The sequence below is a fragment of the Stomoxys calcitrans genome, chromosome 5, assembly GCF_963082655.1.
Source record: "Stomoxys calcitrans chromosome 5, idStoCalc2.1, whole genome shotgun sequence".
Classification (NCBI taxonomy): Eukaryota; Metazoa; Arthropoda; class Insecta; order Diptera; family Muscidae; genus Stomoxys; species Stomoxys calcitrans.
The window spans coordinates 89,422,609-89,441,117 of NC_081556.1; the positions used below are offsets into that span (position 1 = coordinate 89,422,609).

The 18,509-nt window shown below is 40.2% G+C and overlaps 1 protein-coding gene across 7 annotated transcripts in view; it reads left to right on the forward strand.

Annotated features, from left to right (window-relative positions):
* LOC106088019 (uncharacterized) overlaps positions 1–18,509 on the forward strand; it is a 213,908-nt gene that overhangs the window by 183,659 nt on the left and 11,740 nt on the right. The gene's annotated exons all lie outside the window — the stretch shown is intronic.

Here is an 18,509-nt window from a genome sequence, read left to right on the forward strand (position 1 = left end):
CGATTTGTTTGCGAAATATAATGCTGCGCGCGTTCTTATTTTTAGCTGAGATGAAGTCTAATAGCTTTAACGCGTATTAGTGTCAATATTTTGGGAAACATTTTTCTCCTCAATGCTCTGATCTAGAATTGAGGATTAGATTAACCAGGTATATTTTGTCCTTACACATTCTATGTTTTATGCACTTTAACGACGAAATTTAATTTCTTGCAGCGCAGTGCGTCAGACGCGGCTAGTTAGTGCCAATCATTTTTTATCTGTTTTTTTACAAATTCGCATCACATCTTTAGCAAACGGTTTCCAATTCTATTCCTTAATAACTGTGTCTGTGGTGTCGTTTTCGATATTATGTCGTTTATCTCATAGGAAATGTTTCGTAACAAGGGCATATAAATTTGCGAATAGAGCCTTTTTCTCCCATTTGGGAAATTCTCAATAGTTTCGTGGCGAAATTGGGCATGTGTGTATTTGTGCCGATATTTGTTTTATGATATAAGTAAATTATTTTGATATATATACAGAAGAAGAAAAAAAGTGGAACGGAAAAAAGGTCATTTCCAACCCCTCCTCGAATTTGCAAATGCCAGCATACACATTCCTCTGTCATTTTTTTGTATGATGTTATGCTGCTTTCCAGTATGAGAACACATCGTTGCTGTAACGCCAAATGGCTCGAAAAGAGGCTTATGGGTCCTCCATACTTACTCACTGACTCTATTGCGCAGGATTGTATTTCCATCCATCCATCCAATTATTCGTTTGTTGTTGCTGGGTGTTTCTTTTTTTCTCATCGTCCTGTTTTATTCCACTTCTAGGGATTTGTCTTTGAATTGTATTCGTAATTCCGAAAATGGGTTTTCGTCCTTTTACTTCTGTTTCTGATGTTTGTTTTTGTGTTGGTATTGTTATACGTATCCTGGTGGTAGTTGTGGCTCTTCCACGGGTGATGGTTAATTTATTGCATTTCGCCTGTCTTAAGATGGCATGCCTAAGAGTCAGACACCTAATTGTTGCTAGCACCCCAAAATAAATCTTGAGTTTGACAATATGTACAGCAAGGATAAAGGACATGCACATTCTGCATCCCCTGACAAAAAGTATGTGAATGGGGTAGGGGACGAATCTTAAGGTTCGTGCAATGCATTCATCATGACATAAGAACCGTCATCAACAGAAAAAGCTAAAAGAAATCCTAGAATAGGAAAATTTATATATACGCAATTTTTTCAATTTTCTGTGTGTGTGAGTGAGAGCGAGAGAGAGTTTTAAAGCACAGCATTGGTAAAGTGTAGAGTGTTTTACTGTGTCGCTATTTACAAACACATTCTAATCCAGATGAAGGAAAAACGCATCAAATCCTTCCGTCTACAGCTATGAAAACTTCACAGTTGTTATTGGTCTATCAGACAAGTTGAACTATTCCCACAAAGTGCGAATAAGGCATAGTCGTCATCATGTTGGCGTAATGTTCACATCCACGTTCTAGGCTACTACGATGGAACTATAAGTTGGCCAACGTTAAGTTTAAACCAAAAAGGGGTGGTTTTTGACCTAAAAAGAAAGAAAAATATTTTTACTGTTCCGTTTTCTATTCTCTGTTTTTCTATGTCGTTTACAATGAGAAGTATGTTAAAGTATTTTGGCATACAGACAAGGATACTTAAATTAGCCTGATAATGTGTGCATATCACGAAAAGTGTTTAAAACAGTTGTACCCGTGTGCTGAAGAAAACCAACAACAGGATTTTTATAATGACAACAACAAAGCTAGATGCAATAGGAACATTCGTTTCGTTTTCCATGCAATCCAATGGAATCCGTTTAATTTTCTATTCAGATATGAAAAACATGCAAAACCAGATTGTTGTACAGCAAATATAAGAAAAATGTCAATAACAAATGCTAGGAAACTGCATTTAGTTTGACTTTTCTTACTTAATATCTATCTGTTCCCAGGGACGATATTCCCATTGTCTAAAGTTCAAGAGCTTGTAAATGTCCCATAGACTTTGAAATATATTTCTAAGTATGAACTAATGTGTATTGCCTGGGAACAGTTGTTCCTTTGGGAAACACTTAAATGACGTATTAACAACAAATGCGCACATATTTATATGTTCTACACTGGAAAAATTTTTGTTTTTACTTTAAAGATCCTTGCTAAAGTTTTTAAGGAAACGATTTCTTCGGTGAAAGATTTTTTACTTAGAATTAAGTAATTTTTATTTTAAACTAGCTGACCCGGGCCCGCTCCGCTCGCCTTCTTTTACTTTATATGGAACAAAAGTTTCCTTGGAATATTTATTTTCGAAAATCTTTTAGTGAAATTCCATGCTAACTTGACTAAGAGTTTAACAATATAAGTGCCTTTATTTGAATCCCATATGATCTTTATTGGTCTACGAATTTAAGTTTGGATGTAAGCAGTACTCCATTCTTAAAATACTTCATTTCAGTCCGATATTCTCATGATGTCTGATTTAGTGGTGTTTTCGGGGGAGAGGGCCAGATACTTGGCCCTGGAGAAATATCAGCATCGTGCTCTTCTCTGAAATACCATTTAATTAAACCCCATATTGTCACTGGCTTAAGAGGAGTTTACAGGATGAGGCGTCCCCCAAACACATGGCCCCAAAATAGGTTATCAAATTCGTTTTCTAATCTCAAATACCTTTCATTTGAGCCACATATTGGCATGCTCGAAAAATGTTTTCCCTTTGGGGCGGTGTTGGGAAAGGGGTGATGCCCTAAATACATGGTCCTACATTTGGATATCAAATTCGTATTCTACTCCCAAATACCTTTATTTGAGCCCCATATTGCAATGGTCAGTAAAAAATTGCTGTTTGTGGGGTATTTTGGAAAAGGTGTGGACCCCTTTGCTCTACCCCCAATACCTTTCATTTAAGCTCGACATTGACATGGTCGGTAAATATGCCCGATTTAGGGGTGCTTTGGGGATTGGGGTGGTCCCCCAAACACTAAGCCCGGAAAATATATCAGCAACGTGCTCTATTCTCATATGTCTATATATCATTTATTTGAACTCCATATTGCCATTGCCCTCAAAATTGGATATCAAATTCGTTTTCTAATCTCATTTAAACTCCTTATTGCAAAAGTCAGCAAATATGTCCGTTTTGGGGTATTGGCCCTAAAAACTATGAATATTTAGTTCCACTCTTTTTAAGAGCCAAATTGTCTTGGTGAGCAAATACGTCCTATTTGGGGGGTTGTTATGGTGGTGGGACGTCCGCTAGTTGATATCAGATACGTGGTCTACTCCCACATACCTTTAATTTGAGCCCCATATTTCCATAGTCGGCAAACATGACCGGCTTTTGGGGGGTGTTTTGTGGGATGGGCGGCCACTTAGTGAGTTGGCCTTGAAAATACATATCGGATTCGTGTTCCACTTTAAAAACCCTCATATTGCAATAGTCAGAAAATACTTACTATTTGGGTGGTGTTGTGGGGGTGGCGTGGCCCCATAGACACTTTTCCTAAATATTGCTATGGTCGTAAATTTGTTCCCTTTGGGGGATGTTTTTGGGGAGAGGCGGCCCCCAAATACTTGGTCACATATTTGGATATCAGATTCGTATTATACATTATACATTAAGTCCCATATTCCCATGGTCGGTAAATAAGTCCAGTTTGGGGGGTGTTTTGGGGAAGGGTGGACCCCCAGAAATGTGGTCCCACATTTGGATATCAGATTCGTATTCTACTCGCAAATACCTTTCATTTGAGTCCCATATTGCCATGGTCGGTAAATATGTCCGATTTAAGGGTGTTTTGGGGCTTGGGGTGGTCCCCCTAACACTTGGTCCGACAATTGGATATCAGATGCGTTTTCTTATCCTAGATACCTTTCATTTGAGTCCCATATTGTCGTGATTGGTGTAAATATATGTTTGGTAGGTTTTAGGGTGGGGCAGCCTCTCTAGGTACCACATCCGAAATTTGGATACCAAATTTTTATTTTTAGGGTACTATGTGAGAGCACACAAAATTTCGCTTAAATGGCACCACTCATCTCCGAGATCTAGCGTTTCTGAAAATTAGGGTATGGGGGAGGGTCCGCCCTCCTGGTACGGCCTTTCAGATATTTCGCCCAGATGTAACTTTCATTTTTGTTCCCTACTCCCAAATACCTTTCATTTGAGCCTTATATTGCTGTGGTTGGTAAATATACCCGGTATGGGGCCATTTTAGGGGGTGAAGTGGACGCCTATATATCGGATTCGAGCTCTAGTCCTAAATACCTTTCATTTGAGACCCATATTGTCATTTTGCGGGTTTTGGAGTTGGCGCGGCTCCCTTAGATAACCCATCGAAAATACGGATACCAAATTTCTGTTTTTGAGTTATTATACACAAACTAAATTTTGATTAAATCGGCCCTCCCATCTTCGAGATCTGGCGTTTTTGAAAGTAAGGTAAGGGGAGGGTCCACCCATTCAAGTTTGGATGTAAGTTCTAATTTATTCTCTTGGTTTTGGTGGCGGATTAGAGTTGCTAAGCCCTTTGGATATCAGATTCATTATACCCAAAAACCACATTTGAGCTACATATTGCTATAGTCGGTATATATATGTGATTTAGGGGAAGTTTATGAGGTGAGACGACCCTGAAACACTTGGCCAGATATCAGATTTTAGCCCCTTTATGCCATAATCCACAAATATGTCCAGTTTGAGGAGTATGTAGGGTGGGGCGGCCACCCTAGCACTTAGCCCTGAAAAATATCAGCATCGTGCTCTATTTTCTATTTTCTTTTATTTGAGTCCCAATTGCCATTGGTTTAGGGGTAGATTATGGAGTGAAACGACTCCCAAACACTTGGCCTCAAAATTTGATATCAAATTCGATTTCTACTATCAAATACCTATTATTTATTGCCATAGTAGGCAAACATGGTCGGTTTGAAGGGAGTTTTGGGGGCGGACCCTTAAGTAATATCAGTATAGTGCTAGAGCACGATTTTGTTTGAGACCTATAATGTCAGGCGTTTTGAAAGTGACTATCAAGATATTCAGGGCAACGGGTCTCGTTCAGAACCACACGAATTATTGGTTATCTACATTCAAAATCATATTTCACAGCTACCACTTGGGATCCCACATTTTTATAGATCCGTAGGACCTCCTGTGTCTATCCCAATTTGAGGGTAAAAAGTGTAAAACTAAGGTTTGGTCGCGGAGCAATGAAAGGTCTTCCACAAGGAGGAGAAGGAGGAAGGAACTCTCCTTGTAGCAGTCTCCGTGACAAGTTTGGCTAAGACTAAAGACACGGCGTTCTACGGGATCAAAGCTGTCTTTTTCAGGATTTGGAAGACTAGGACAGGCATAGACCCTCATATTGATATATCAGGCAGTGCTGTGACAGGAGTCGAATAAGAGGTCGACAATGAGAACATCACCGATTTTCCTAATATTGAGAAGGTAGGCAAAAATCCTAAGATTAAAACATCATGCAAGGCATGGACAAGAGACTCAATAAACCCTAATGAAATTTTAAGATTCTTCGCCGACTTTCTCAAGATTCAGAAGACTAGGATATGTAAAGATCCTCATATTGAGACATCAGACAGTGCAGTGACAGAAGACACAATGCAGCCTAACGAACAGGGGGCCGCCGGCTAGAACATCACCCACTGCCGAAAGCTCATTTATAAATAGCAAAACCAAGGATTGGTCCCGGAGAAGTGGGAGGTCTTCTACAGGGAGGAGAAGGAGGAAGGAATTCACCTTGTGGTGGGCATTGATCAAGTTGCCGTGACAAGTTTGGCTAAAACTGAAGGAATAGTGTATTATGAGTCCAAGGGACAATCTTGCCTTTTTGAAGATTGGAAGCCTAGGATAGGCAGGCGACTCAATACCGCCTAACAAACAGCGGGCTGACGACGCGAACATCGTCGACTGTCCCAATAATGGAAAGACTAGGACAAGCGAAGATCTTAATATTAAAACATCAAGCAGTGCAGGGCGAGAAACAGAGACCCACGATCGAACCATCTCCGACTTTCTCAAGATTCGGAAGACTAGGATAGGCAAAGATCCTAATATTGAAACATCAGGCATTGCAGTGACAGGAATCTCAATGTAGCCTAACGAACAGGGAGCCAACGATGAGACCATCACCAACTCACAAGAAGCCCATTTACATAAGCTTTGGAAGACTAGGATAGGCAAAGATCCTAACGAACTGGGAGCAAACTCCCAAAAAGCCCATGTACGGAGGACTAATGAATGAGGTCATCCAGATAAACCTCACCAGAGCGAGATGGCTACACACGCTTTGATGGAGAATATTAGTAAGGGCACGATTCATATTGCCTTCATTCAGGAGCCATGGATGACTCTGAACAAAGTTTCTGGACTGGACCATATAATGTACAAAATTTTCCATGCTAACACTGGAACTCGGCCGAGGACCTGCATTATTTGTCATAAAAATTTAAATTATCTCTTTCTCCAGAGTTGTCAACGTCAAATACAACAGTGCTGGGATGTGGAGACGGTGGAGCATACCTGGATTTGCTTATCTACCTTTCGCCTCTCCTACACCACCACTTACGTCGGAGCTGCAACGGTTGGTGAGGAAGACGAAACAGAAATGAAAAGATGTACAAATAGGGTGCGATGCAAACTCTCACCACATTTCGTGGGGTAGTACCAACATTAATAGGAGCGCCAAGCCCTGGCAGAATTCTTGAATACTAACGGCCTATTAACACTTAATATTAGTAACACCGCTAACTTTGTTATTTGACAATATGTTCTGCAGCTCTAATCGATATAGAAAAGCACGACCAGTACCGAAACCGATAAGCTTCCGGAATAAGATGAATACCAACTGTCCAAAGACTACTCAGAAGAAGACTTGGGCAAGATACTCTGAATTGTCCAATCACATAAGACATTGACGACAATGTAACAGAATTACTCTTCGAGAAAGGAAATCAGCGCAAGAAAAATCCTGGATGACCGGGAGATTCGCAACATTGGAAAAGAGTTTCGCAGACTTTGTAACAGTGCACGTCGTTAAAAAGAAAAAGCATATAGGGATGTGTATTACACATGTCTCAAGGAATACAGCAAGATGTTCAGAGTGGCAATACATACCTTCTGTGGAGTTTTCTGCGAACAAGTCGATAGCGTTAATGGCGCCACCTAGATAAAAATGATTTTCTTAAGAACTCATGTTCAAATTGAAATATTAGAATACGATATGGGAATAAGAGCAGTAAAACGGAGGGTATGTTAAAGCTTTTGATGAAAACGCATTTTCCACTGTATACTACAGGACCCACGAAGACACCGGACTTTATGGTAAAGGAAGCCTCGAGAGGCTCCCAATCATGTAAGTACTCCGAATCTGTTGGAATATTTTTGGTGTTACTACAAAAGGAGGCGGACTATCTGGCGACCCATCTAGTCGATACAATCACAGCGTGCCTAAAACTTGTATATACTCTGAAAGCCTGGGAGGAGGCAAGGGCGATATTTATATCCATACTAAGCAAACAATAATAAAAAGACATACATTGATTTGCTCAGATGCAAGCAGCAAGCCTATGTCAAGTGGGGGTCGGTAACATTAAGATAATGGAAAAGAGGCACAGGGCACGCCACAGAGGGACATTGTATCGACACTCCTATGGGTGACCAACATGAAGAACCTATTACGGATGCTTACTGAGGAGGAACTTGAACCTGCCTGCTACGCAGGCGATATTGTAATACCTCTAAGGATTAGGGATCCGAATCAGCTATGCGGAAATGGTGAAAGGTTCTTTAAAATGAAATACGACTAATCTAGAACTAGGGGTTTGAATATAAACTCAGAGAAGACTAAAATCTGCCTGTTTACAAGGAAGCCAAAGGTGGGCCAATTTAACGCACCACGTTTCCACAACAGAACGATTTCGATACCCGACAAACTCAATTACTTAGAGTGAACTTGTACAGGAAACTGAACTGGAAATGCCACTTTCGAGAGCGACCGAAGATAGTCCGCTAGCTAAACAGGAGTGTGATTAGGTTAATACTTACTTATACCTCAGAAGTTTGGTGGACTGCGATGGAGAAAAAGTGCAACGTAAGGATAATACAACAGGTTCGGAGAACATAATGTCGTGGCATATGCGAGGCAATGAGGACCACGCCCACTAGGGCTCTGAAGAGTATACTTGATATCCGAGCTCAAACGCATAGTTTCACGATTCGCCAACTGTGACGATCTAATAAACTTATTTTGTAGCACCGCGATTGTATTTTTACATCCACCACCATATGATGGGGGGTACACTAATATAGTCATTCCGTATGTAACACCTCGAAATATTGATCTGGGACCCCATAAAGTATATATATTCTTGATCGTCTCAACATCCTCAGTCGATCTAGCCATTTCCGTCCGTCCGTCTGTCCAAATCACGATAGCGGTCGAACGAGTAAAGCTAACCGCTTGAAATTTTGCACAGATACTGAGTATTGATGTAGGTCCTTGGGGATTGCAAATGGGCCATATTGGTCCAGATTTGGATATAGCTCCCATATAAACTGATCTCCCAATTTTACTTCTTGAGTCCCTGGAAGTTTATTCTTCGTCCGATTTGTTTCAACTTTTGAACATAGTGTTCTGTTATGACTTCCAACAACTGTGCTAACCACCGTCCAAATCGGTCAAGAACCTGGTATAGCTCCCACATAAACAGATCTCCCGATTGACTTCTTGAGCCCCTGAAAGCACCAACTTTCATCTGATTTGGCTGGAATTTTGCACATAGTGTTCTGTTATGACTCTCAACAACTGTGCCAAGAACGGTCTATAACCTAATATAGCTCCCATATAAACCGTTCTCCCGATTTAATTTCTTGAGCCCCTGGAAGCCGCAATTTTTGTCCTATTTGAACATAGTGTTCCGTTATGACTTCCAACAACTGTGCCAAGTACGGTTCAAATCGGAATATAACCTGATATAGCTCCCATATGAACCAATCTTCCCAAGATTCGGCCCGGCCTAACTTAGCACGCTTTTACTTGTTTTTTTTTTTCAACATTTCTTCGCACTAATCGACATGAGCCGTTTTTTGAGCGATTGTCAAATTGTGCGGAATCCAATGAGCACCAACCGTTTTTTACGGCAAGGTGTTCATGCAATGAACTAATGCTTATTGGTGGAAGAAATGTCCAAGGAATCTTCTATCTCATGGTATGTCACATGACTATCTTGCACAATAAGTTCACGCACGGCATCAATGTTCTCTGGTACAACGCCCGTTTTTGGACGACTTTCACGGAATTCAACTTTGAGCGAGCGTAGGCCACGACTGAATTCAATAATCTTGTTTTTCACAGTGCCATAGGATGGTGCTTCATCGCCATACAAAGATTTATGATCATCAATGCGCTCTTGGCGTGATAATCCACATCGAAAGCTGTGAAAATGGTTGCACGTAAATGTTCACGAGATAATTCCGTTTTTTTGTGAAATTAATTTTTTTAAGCCACTGTAAACAACAAATATGATGGTCGTATGTCAAAACTTTCAGAGTACGATAATGCTAGAGAATGCCAAACTTTCCAAAAACTTTCCTAGGCTAGAAACTTATATAACGGCCCTCGTAGGGCAATGTCAAACTTTCCAATGATAAAGTCAGATTGCACCAGGCAATACTTAGTGTTGCCTAGGCCAGAAACTTATATAACAGTCCTCGTAGGAGCAAGTCATACTATCGAGGCATAATAGAGGCGACATAAAGAAACTTGGAAGGAATGGAAGGTGTTTTAGATCGGATAACTCTGGTATTGCCATCTGTTGCGTGCTACTCAGATGGATCAAAGCTAAAGGACAGAGTGAGCCTGGGGGTCTACATTGAGTACCTAGATACTGAGCTCTGTTTCCGATTGCCTGACCATAATACGGTCCTGCAGGCAGATATCTGGGCTATCACAAAATATGTGAAATGGGTGTTAAAACGAGGATATCGAATGTAAATATGTTTATGAACAACAAATTGCTCACCAGGGCTGTAACAACCAGAACGGTAAGGTAACGAATAGTCTTGGAGTGTAAGAAGGAGTTTAATGTCTTCTCTGAGAATGGCGCGGTCCGCATTATATGGGTGCCCGGCCATAGCGGAGTGAGAGGGTATGAAAGATCAGATGATTTGGCAGTTAAGGCCTGAGGACTGCCATCAATTAACTTGGTTAATCCGAAAGCTTTCGGGGCGACGCGGTCCGAGTTAAGGGCATGGACGACAAATACGTAGGTATCGCTGTTGAACCGAGAAACGGTCGATAGGATGATGAAAATGCTATGGAAAGGTCCGTATCGTGGGAAGACGAGGATATTACCTATAGAAAAGTAAGAAGGAGATCAATATGACCTTCAATATCATAACAGGACACCTAGGACTACGGGCGCAGTTATGTAGAACAGGTGCGGCAAGTGATACCACATGTAGGGCATGTGGGGAAGATTATGAGATATTGAAGCAGTTCATATGTCATGCATGGCTTTTTCGGCTAACATCGGCCGGCACTAAAATCGGGACCCAATACCGGACTTGAATCGACTTTTGGGCATGAAATGGAGAACAAGTAGGGATTTTATTGGTAGCACGGAATTCATAACTTGCATGTTTGGTTTTCAAGGTTATTTTTAAGTATTAGATAACTGGCTTAGGTGAATGTATGGCCCAATGCCAGGTGGCTTAATATCCGCACCCTGTTTTCAACCTAACCTATAGTTCGAGGACTAAAAAGACATGTGGGTTTCACTCTATTGTCAGCTCACTATTATTAACGGGTCTATAGATAGCTACCAGGTAATAGGATACACTGAGGGAGATATGTGTCCACCAGTACGATGAAGAAGGGACCAAGATTGGCCTGGACTTTGTCATCATTTTTGCATGTCGACTATGGTTCACATTGGTCTATGTCAGTCATATAAACCGATCAGTCATATAAATCAACTGCCTGATTTGAAACGAACACGAAGATTTGCGTGTTGTTGGGTATACAACATTTTGGCCGGCCTCTTCATGCCATTTTTACTTATTTTGCCGAACAGTATCTGCTGCTCTTTTTTTAAGCAGATTTTCAGTTGTTTCCTTTGATTTTCTTTACTTTACTAACAAACAAATTTTCCTGTATGGTGTACATGGCAAAAATATGCTCAGTTTGTTTAGGAATTATTCATGAATCGAATTAAATTGAACCCTTTCTAAAGGAAATTATATTCGAGCTCTAATCCTCCCAAGTATGGCAAAGGAGTTGGTTGACATTTAAAAAATAAAATTATCACGTTTCCAAGAAAAAATCCCTTGTTCCAGCAGGACAATTCTTACAGTTAAAACAGGTAAGGACGGGCTAAAATGGGGCTAAGCCGACCTTGTGATACCCTACACCACATTGGAATATGCTTAAATCCGGTGAAAATCCGTACATATTGTACGAGCCATAGAGTAAATGGTTGTGCAAATTTTCGAGAAGATCGATTGATAAATGGCTTAGCAAAGGCCTTAAAGTAAAAATCAAGAGGTGGATATATGAAAGCTATGTATATCTAAAACTGAACAAATTTCTATGAAATTCATCAGTCATCAAAAGAGTTATAAGAGAAACCCTCGTGCCAAGTTTTGTAAAGATAGGTTAAACAAATTACTAAATAATTGAGTATTATTCATAATCGGACGAAATTATATATGGAAGCTGTGTTTAAATCTGAACAGATTTCTATTAAATTCAATAGCAACACCGGTAGTCATAAGGGAATCTTTGTGCCAATTTTAGTGTGAATTGGTTAACAAATGACCTAATTATTGCAATACTAGTCCAAATCAGACGAACATATATATGGGAGCTATATCTAAATCTGAACAGATTGCTATGAAATTCACCAATGATGTCGAGACTTATAAGAGAATCCCTCGTGCAAAATTTAGTGAGAATCGCTTTACAAAAGACGATATAATTACAATTTTAGTCCAAATCGGACGAATATATATATATATATGGGAGCTATATCTAAACCTGAATCGATTTTTCCCAATTTCAATAGGCTTCGTCTTTAGGCCCAAGAAAATGCATGTGCTAAATTTGAAGACGATTGGATGAAAATTGTGACCTGTACTTTGTACACGAATTAACATGGACAGACGGACGGACAGACAGACGGACATAGCTAAATCGAATCAGCAATGATTCTAAGTCGATCGCTATGCTTATCAATGGGTCTATCTCTCTTCTTTTTGGGTGTTGCAAACAAATTCACCAAGTTATAATACACTGTACCACAGTAGTGGTGTAGGGTATAATTAGGATAAATATTTTACACTTCTGAACTTTGAGTCACGCGTTATTGATTAAGGTGTAAACAAATGGCAAGGCAAAGTTTTTAAAATTTATATTACCATCGTTGGCTGGCAACAAAGATTTCATTGAAATTAATTGAATGGGTTCATTGTTTATTTATGCCATACGCTTACGAGTATGCTCGAGGTTTGCACACAGTTCCAAGGAGCTTGATTAATAATGAAGGATAATAAAAATTATGTTTGTAAATCAAATTCGCTTGGCGTCAATCCTCTTAACCAATCAATGAAGCGAGGGAAAAGCTTTAAAAATTAACAAAAGAATTTTACGAGTTTGTTTTATTACAACTTAGGTTAAGTTAGATTGAAAAGAGAGTGCGGATATTAACCCGCTCCATGCCACTGTGGACTTAGACCTAAGCAAGTAATCGGCTTGTTGTGCGCTCCAAATACAAAAAATATCCTCAAAAAAAAATCTAAGTAAGGAATTCCGTGCTACTTACAAAATCCTTAATTGTATTCCATACCACGCCCCTAAGTTGGTTCATGTCTGGTATAGTGTCCCCACTTAAGTGCTAGCTGCGAAAGCGTGGCAATTAGAAAGGAAATGCTCCAACATCAACTCGAAAGGCTTCGGGTTAACCAAGTTTATTGACAGCAGTCCTGGGGCCTTCACTGCCAAATCGTCTGCTCTCTCATTCCCCCTTACTCCGCTACTTCCCTGGTCCAGGTCCCGTGGTCCTCATCGCTCTGTCTGTGCCAAGGTTCTAACGTTGCACTTATTCTCCATCGCAGTCCACCAAATTACTGAGACGTAAGTAAGTATCGGTCTAATCACGCTCTTGTAGAGCCTGGATTCAGGCCGCATTTCGACCCTACTGTGAGGTTTCTGAATGTGACACTTCCAATTCAGTTTCCTGTCCTGATATCGAAATCGTTATATTGAGGCAACGGGGTGTGTCGAATTGGGCCACCTTTTTCTTCCTCGTGAACAGGCAGATTTTAGTCTTCTCCGGATTCACATTGAGACTCATAGGTCTAGCCCAGTGGTATGCCAAATGCAAGACTCTTTCGGCCCTTCTGCATAGCTGATACGGATCCTTATCGTCTGCCTAGTAGACGAGTTCAAATCCCTCCTCAGTCATCATCCATAATAGATATTTTATGGTGGTCCATCCATAGGGATGGCGATAAAATGTCCCCCTGTGGCGTGCCTTGCGCCACTTTCTTCCTTAAAAAGGGTAATTTTTTAAGAGATATAGGAAAGTTTTTCAAAAAAAAAGCGATAGTACGTTCCATATAATTTAATGTTTAAAGATTATTTCATGCAAATGTTCACTGTGTTCACTCTTTCCAACATTTGTATAAACATGAGCTTTAACATAGCCCTACAAAAAAATAGTCTTAAGGCGTAAAATCGCACTATCTAGGAGGCTAATTGACCGGTCCCGAATGTGAAATAAAATGTTCACCGAACTCGCCTCTCAATAAGTCTATTGTTACGCGTGCTGTGTGGAATGTGGCACCGTCTAGTTGAAACCGCATATCATGTAAGTCAAGCTTTTGCATTTTGTTTAAAAAGAAGTTGGATATCATCTCACGATAGTGCTCACCATTCCCAGTTACATTACGATTAGCATCATCTTTAAAGAAGTACGGTTCAATGATACCGCCAGCGCATAAACCGCACCAGACACTAATTTTTTCTGGATGCATTGGAAGCTCTTGCAATGCTTCTGGCTGATCTTCACTCCAAAATCGACAATTCTGCTTATTTGCGTACCCATTAAGCCAAAAATGAGCTTCGTCGTAAAATAGAAGAAGCGCGCGATGAATTTTCTTAATAGAGCACGCATTTAGATAATAAAATTCTATGATTTGCAATCGTGGTTCGTTTGTAAGACGATTCGTGGTCAAATTATGGACCAAACGGAAGATGTATGACAGTGAGCAAAACACGAAACGCGCAATAGCTGTTTAAACCAGTGTTGCCAAAAAGATTATAGCTAAAAAATCACCCTTTATATCTCCGAAATAGCCCAAGCTAAAAATCATGCCGTCTACTGAAGAAGAGAATGCAAAAAAGTTTTTTGGTCCTCGGGCTGACTTCGGTCTATTGACTTGTTTGTTAGCAGCTACAACTTTTATCGGTTTTGGATTTCTCTTTTGCTTCTTTATTGCAGAGATTAGATTAGGTAAGGTTCGGGGTATGACCCATTGTGATTCCTCAATCGCAACTTTCTTATACTATGGTCAGACCGAAGCTGTTTTAAGCAAACGACTCGTTTTCCTTTAGTAATACTCTGAACACGACTTTTTTATACCCCCCACCATAGGATGGGGGGTATACTAATTTCGTCATTCCGTTTGTAATACCTAGAAATCTGCGTTTAAGACCCCATAAAGTCTATATATATTCTTGGTCGTCATGATATTTTAAGTCGATCTAGCCGTGTCAGTGCGTCTGTCCATCCGTCCGTCTATCGAAAGCACGCTAACTTTCGAAGGAGTAAAGCTAGACGCTTGAAATTTTGCACAAATATACCTTAATAGTGTAGGCTGGGATTGTAAATGGGCCAAATCGGTTTATGTTTTGTTATAGCTGCCATATAAACCGATCTTGGGTCTTGACTTCTTGAGCATCCAGAGGGCGCAATTCTTATCTGATTTGGCTCAATATTTGCACATGGTGTTTTGGAATTACTTCCAACAACTGTGCAAATATGGTTCAAATCGGTTCATAATCTGATATAGCTCCCATATAAACTGATCTTGGATCATGACTTCTTATGCCATTAGAGGGCGCAATTCTTATCTGGTTTGGCTGTTATTTTGCATGAAGCGTTTTTTTTTAAGATTTCCATCAACTTCACTAAATGTGGTTCAAATCGGTCTATAACCTGATATAGCTGCCATATAAACTGATTTTGGATCTTGACTTCTTGATCCACTAGAGGGCGCAGTTCTTATCCGATTTGGCTAAAATCTTGCATGAAGTGTTGTGTGATGACTTTCAAAAATTTTGCGAAGTATGGTTCAAATCGGTACATAACCTGATATAGCTGCCATAAGCCTCTGGAGGCCGCAATTCTTATCCGATTTTGCTGAAATTACAACGGCTTCTGCCATGACCTTCAACATGCATGTCCAATATGGTCTTAATCGATCTGTAGCTTGATCGAAATATTACCCAATGACATATACTATAGTCTTCAACATTCAATTCACTTATGGTCCGAATCGGACTATAACTTGGTATATCTCCAATAGCATAAAAATTCTTATCCATTATTCTTTGTTTGCCTTAAGAGAGATACCGCGCAAAGAATTCGACAAATGCGATTCATGAGAAAAGGCAAAACGACTCGTTTGCCACAAAAATGAGTCATTCAAAGCATGTGATGTCCACCATGTGTGTTCTGCCATGTTATAGCTTATTGAGTTCTGTCCTACTATATTAGGGCATCTTTGCTTCGTTTGGAGTGTCGTCCAACCTGCTATTCAGTTCCACATTTCTTTATATCGTAATTGGATACCGTATGTGGGGGAGAGAGGCGCAAGCAAGTCTGCTTATGATTCCTGCGTTAAGGATTCAATGCTCGCATACATTAGTGCCTAAATATGCAGATATTCCACAAATTAATGCTCCTACATAGCACGAGCTCCGCAACCTCGGCAATCGTAAAGATTTCCGCCTGGAAGGTGGTGTAATCGTCCCTCATAGTCAAGGGAGTGTAGTTGTGCGCAATGGATACCACATCCGATTCTACTATCCATCTGTAACCTACTGTTTACAATGATCGCTCTCTTTAGATAGTCAGTATTCAGGTCTACTTATACCCAGTCCAGTATACCGGTATGTCCGGCGGCAATCCCCGAAACTGATACAGTTGCAACAACCTGAACAGCGTACTTTTAGCCGGTTCCCTTAAGGCCAAAACAAAATGAGCGCGTTTCAATGCAACGCTCAAACTTAAACTTAAGCTTAATGCTCATTCTGTTTAGGCCTTTATGCGTAGGTCAAACCTAAGTGTCAGTATCGTTAAACGATATCGTTATTGCAAACGGACCATCTGGCAAGGGCATATGGGTCCTTGTAAATTGTTGACTACCACTTTTATGTTTAAGGGTAGATTAAACATACACAAAAAAATCGGTGTTTTTTAAAAAGAGGACGTAACGGAGCGGATCGTTTTTAAATTTTCATTAAATAAAATTGCAGATAGTCGCGTACCAAAGGATTTAAGAATTTTGGAATAATGTTAATCTTCTTTATATATAAAAATCTATTTGTGTTTGTTTGTGTGTTCCTCAAAAACGGCTGAACCGATTTTCTTGAAATTTTCACAGATGCTACATAATGAGCCCGTGGTGAAAAAAGGGTACTAAGTTTTTTGATATCTTAAAGGGGGCCGGACCCTCCCCCTTACCCTAATTTTCAGAAACGCCATTTCTCAGAGATGGATGATGCGATTTAGGTGAAATTTTGTGTTCTCTCTTATAGTAACCTGGTAGCTTTGGTGGCTTTTAGGGTAGGGCGGCCCCACTAGGTACCCCATCCGAAATTTGGGTACCAAATATTTGTTTTTAGGTTACTATAAGAGAGAACACAAAATTTCACCTAAATCGTACCATCCATTTCTGAGATCTGGCGTTTCTGAAAATTATATATATATATATAGACTCATCACGACTATATGGGACTCAAATAAGTCCCATAAGAGTAGAAAACGTATCTGATATCCAATTGTCGGACCAAGTGTTTGGGGGACTAGCCCAACCCCCAAAACACCCCTTAATCGGACATATTTACCTACCATAGCAATATGGGATTCAAATGAAAGGTATTTGCGAGTAGAATACGAATTTGATATCCAAATGTGGGACTAAGTTTCTAGGGGTCCACCCCTTCCCCCAAAGAGTACTTATTTACTGAACATGGCAATATGGGGCTTAAATGAAAGGTATTTGAATGTAGAATACGAATCTGATATTCAAATATGGGCCCAAGTGTTTGGGCGACCGCCTCTCACCAAAAACATCCCCCAAAGGGGAAAAATTTACGGCCATAACAATGTGTGGCTCAAATGAAAGGTCTTTGGGAGTAAAGCACGACTTTGATATCAATATTCGGGAAAAGTGTCTATGGGTCCACGCTACCCCCACAACACCACCCAAATAGTAAGTATTTTCTGGCTGTTGCAATATGAGGCTCAAATAAGATTGTTTTCAAAGTGGAACACAAATCCGATATATATTTTTAAGGCCAAGTCACTGAGTGGCCGCCCCATCCACCAAAACACCCCCGATATCGGTCATGATTGCCGTCTATGGAAATATGTGTTGAAAGGTATTTGGGAGTGTACCACGTATCTGATATCAACAGTCGGGACCAAATGTCTAGGGGACGTCCCACCACCATAACAACCCCCAAATAGGACGTATTTGTTCACCATGACAATTTGGGTCTTAAACGAAGTGGATCTCGATATTGATAGTTTTTAGGGTCCATACCCCAAACCGGAGATATTTGCTGACTTTTACATAAGGGGTTTAAATGAAAGGCATTTGAGATTAGAAAATGAATTTGATATCCAATTTGGCCAATATGGGGTTCAAATAAATGATATATAAATATATGGGGGACCACCCACAACCAAAACACCCCTAAATCGGGCATATTTACCGACCATATCAATGTGGGGCGCAAATGAAAGGTATTGGCTAATAAAGCACGAAATTGATACTCACTTTCAGGACCAATTTTTTGGGGGTCTACCGCTTTTCCAAAATACCCCACATTCAGCAATTATTTACTGACCATCACAATATGGGGCTCAAATAAAGGTATTTGGGAGTAGAATACGAATCTGATATCTAAATGTGGGACCATGTATTTAAGGCACCGCACCTTCCTCAAAGCACCACTTAAATGAAAGGTAATTCAGATTAGAAAACGGATTTGATTACCAACTTTGGGGCCAAGTGTTTGGGAGACGCCTCATCCTATAAACTCTCCTTAAGACAATGGCAATATGGGGTTTTAATAAATGGTATTTAAAAGAAGAGCACGATGCTGATATTTTTTTCAGGGTCATGTGTCTGGGCACCAGCTCATCCCCAAAAACACTCCCAATGACACTCCATGAGAATATTTGGCTGAAACAAAGTCTTTGA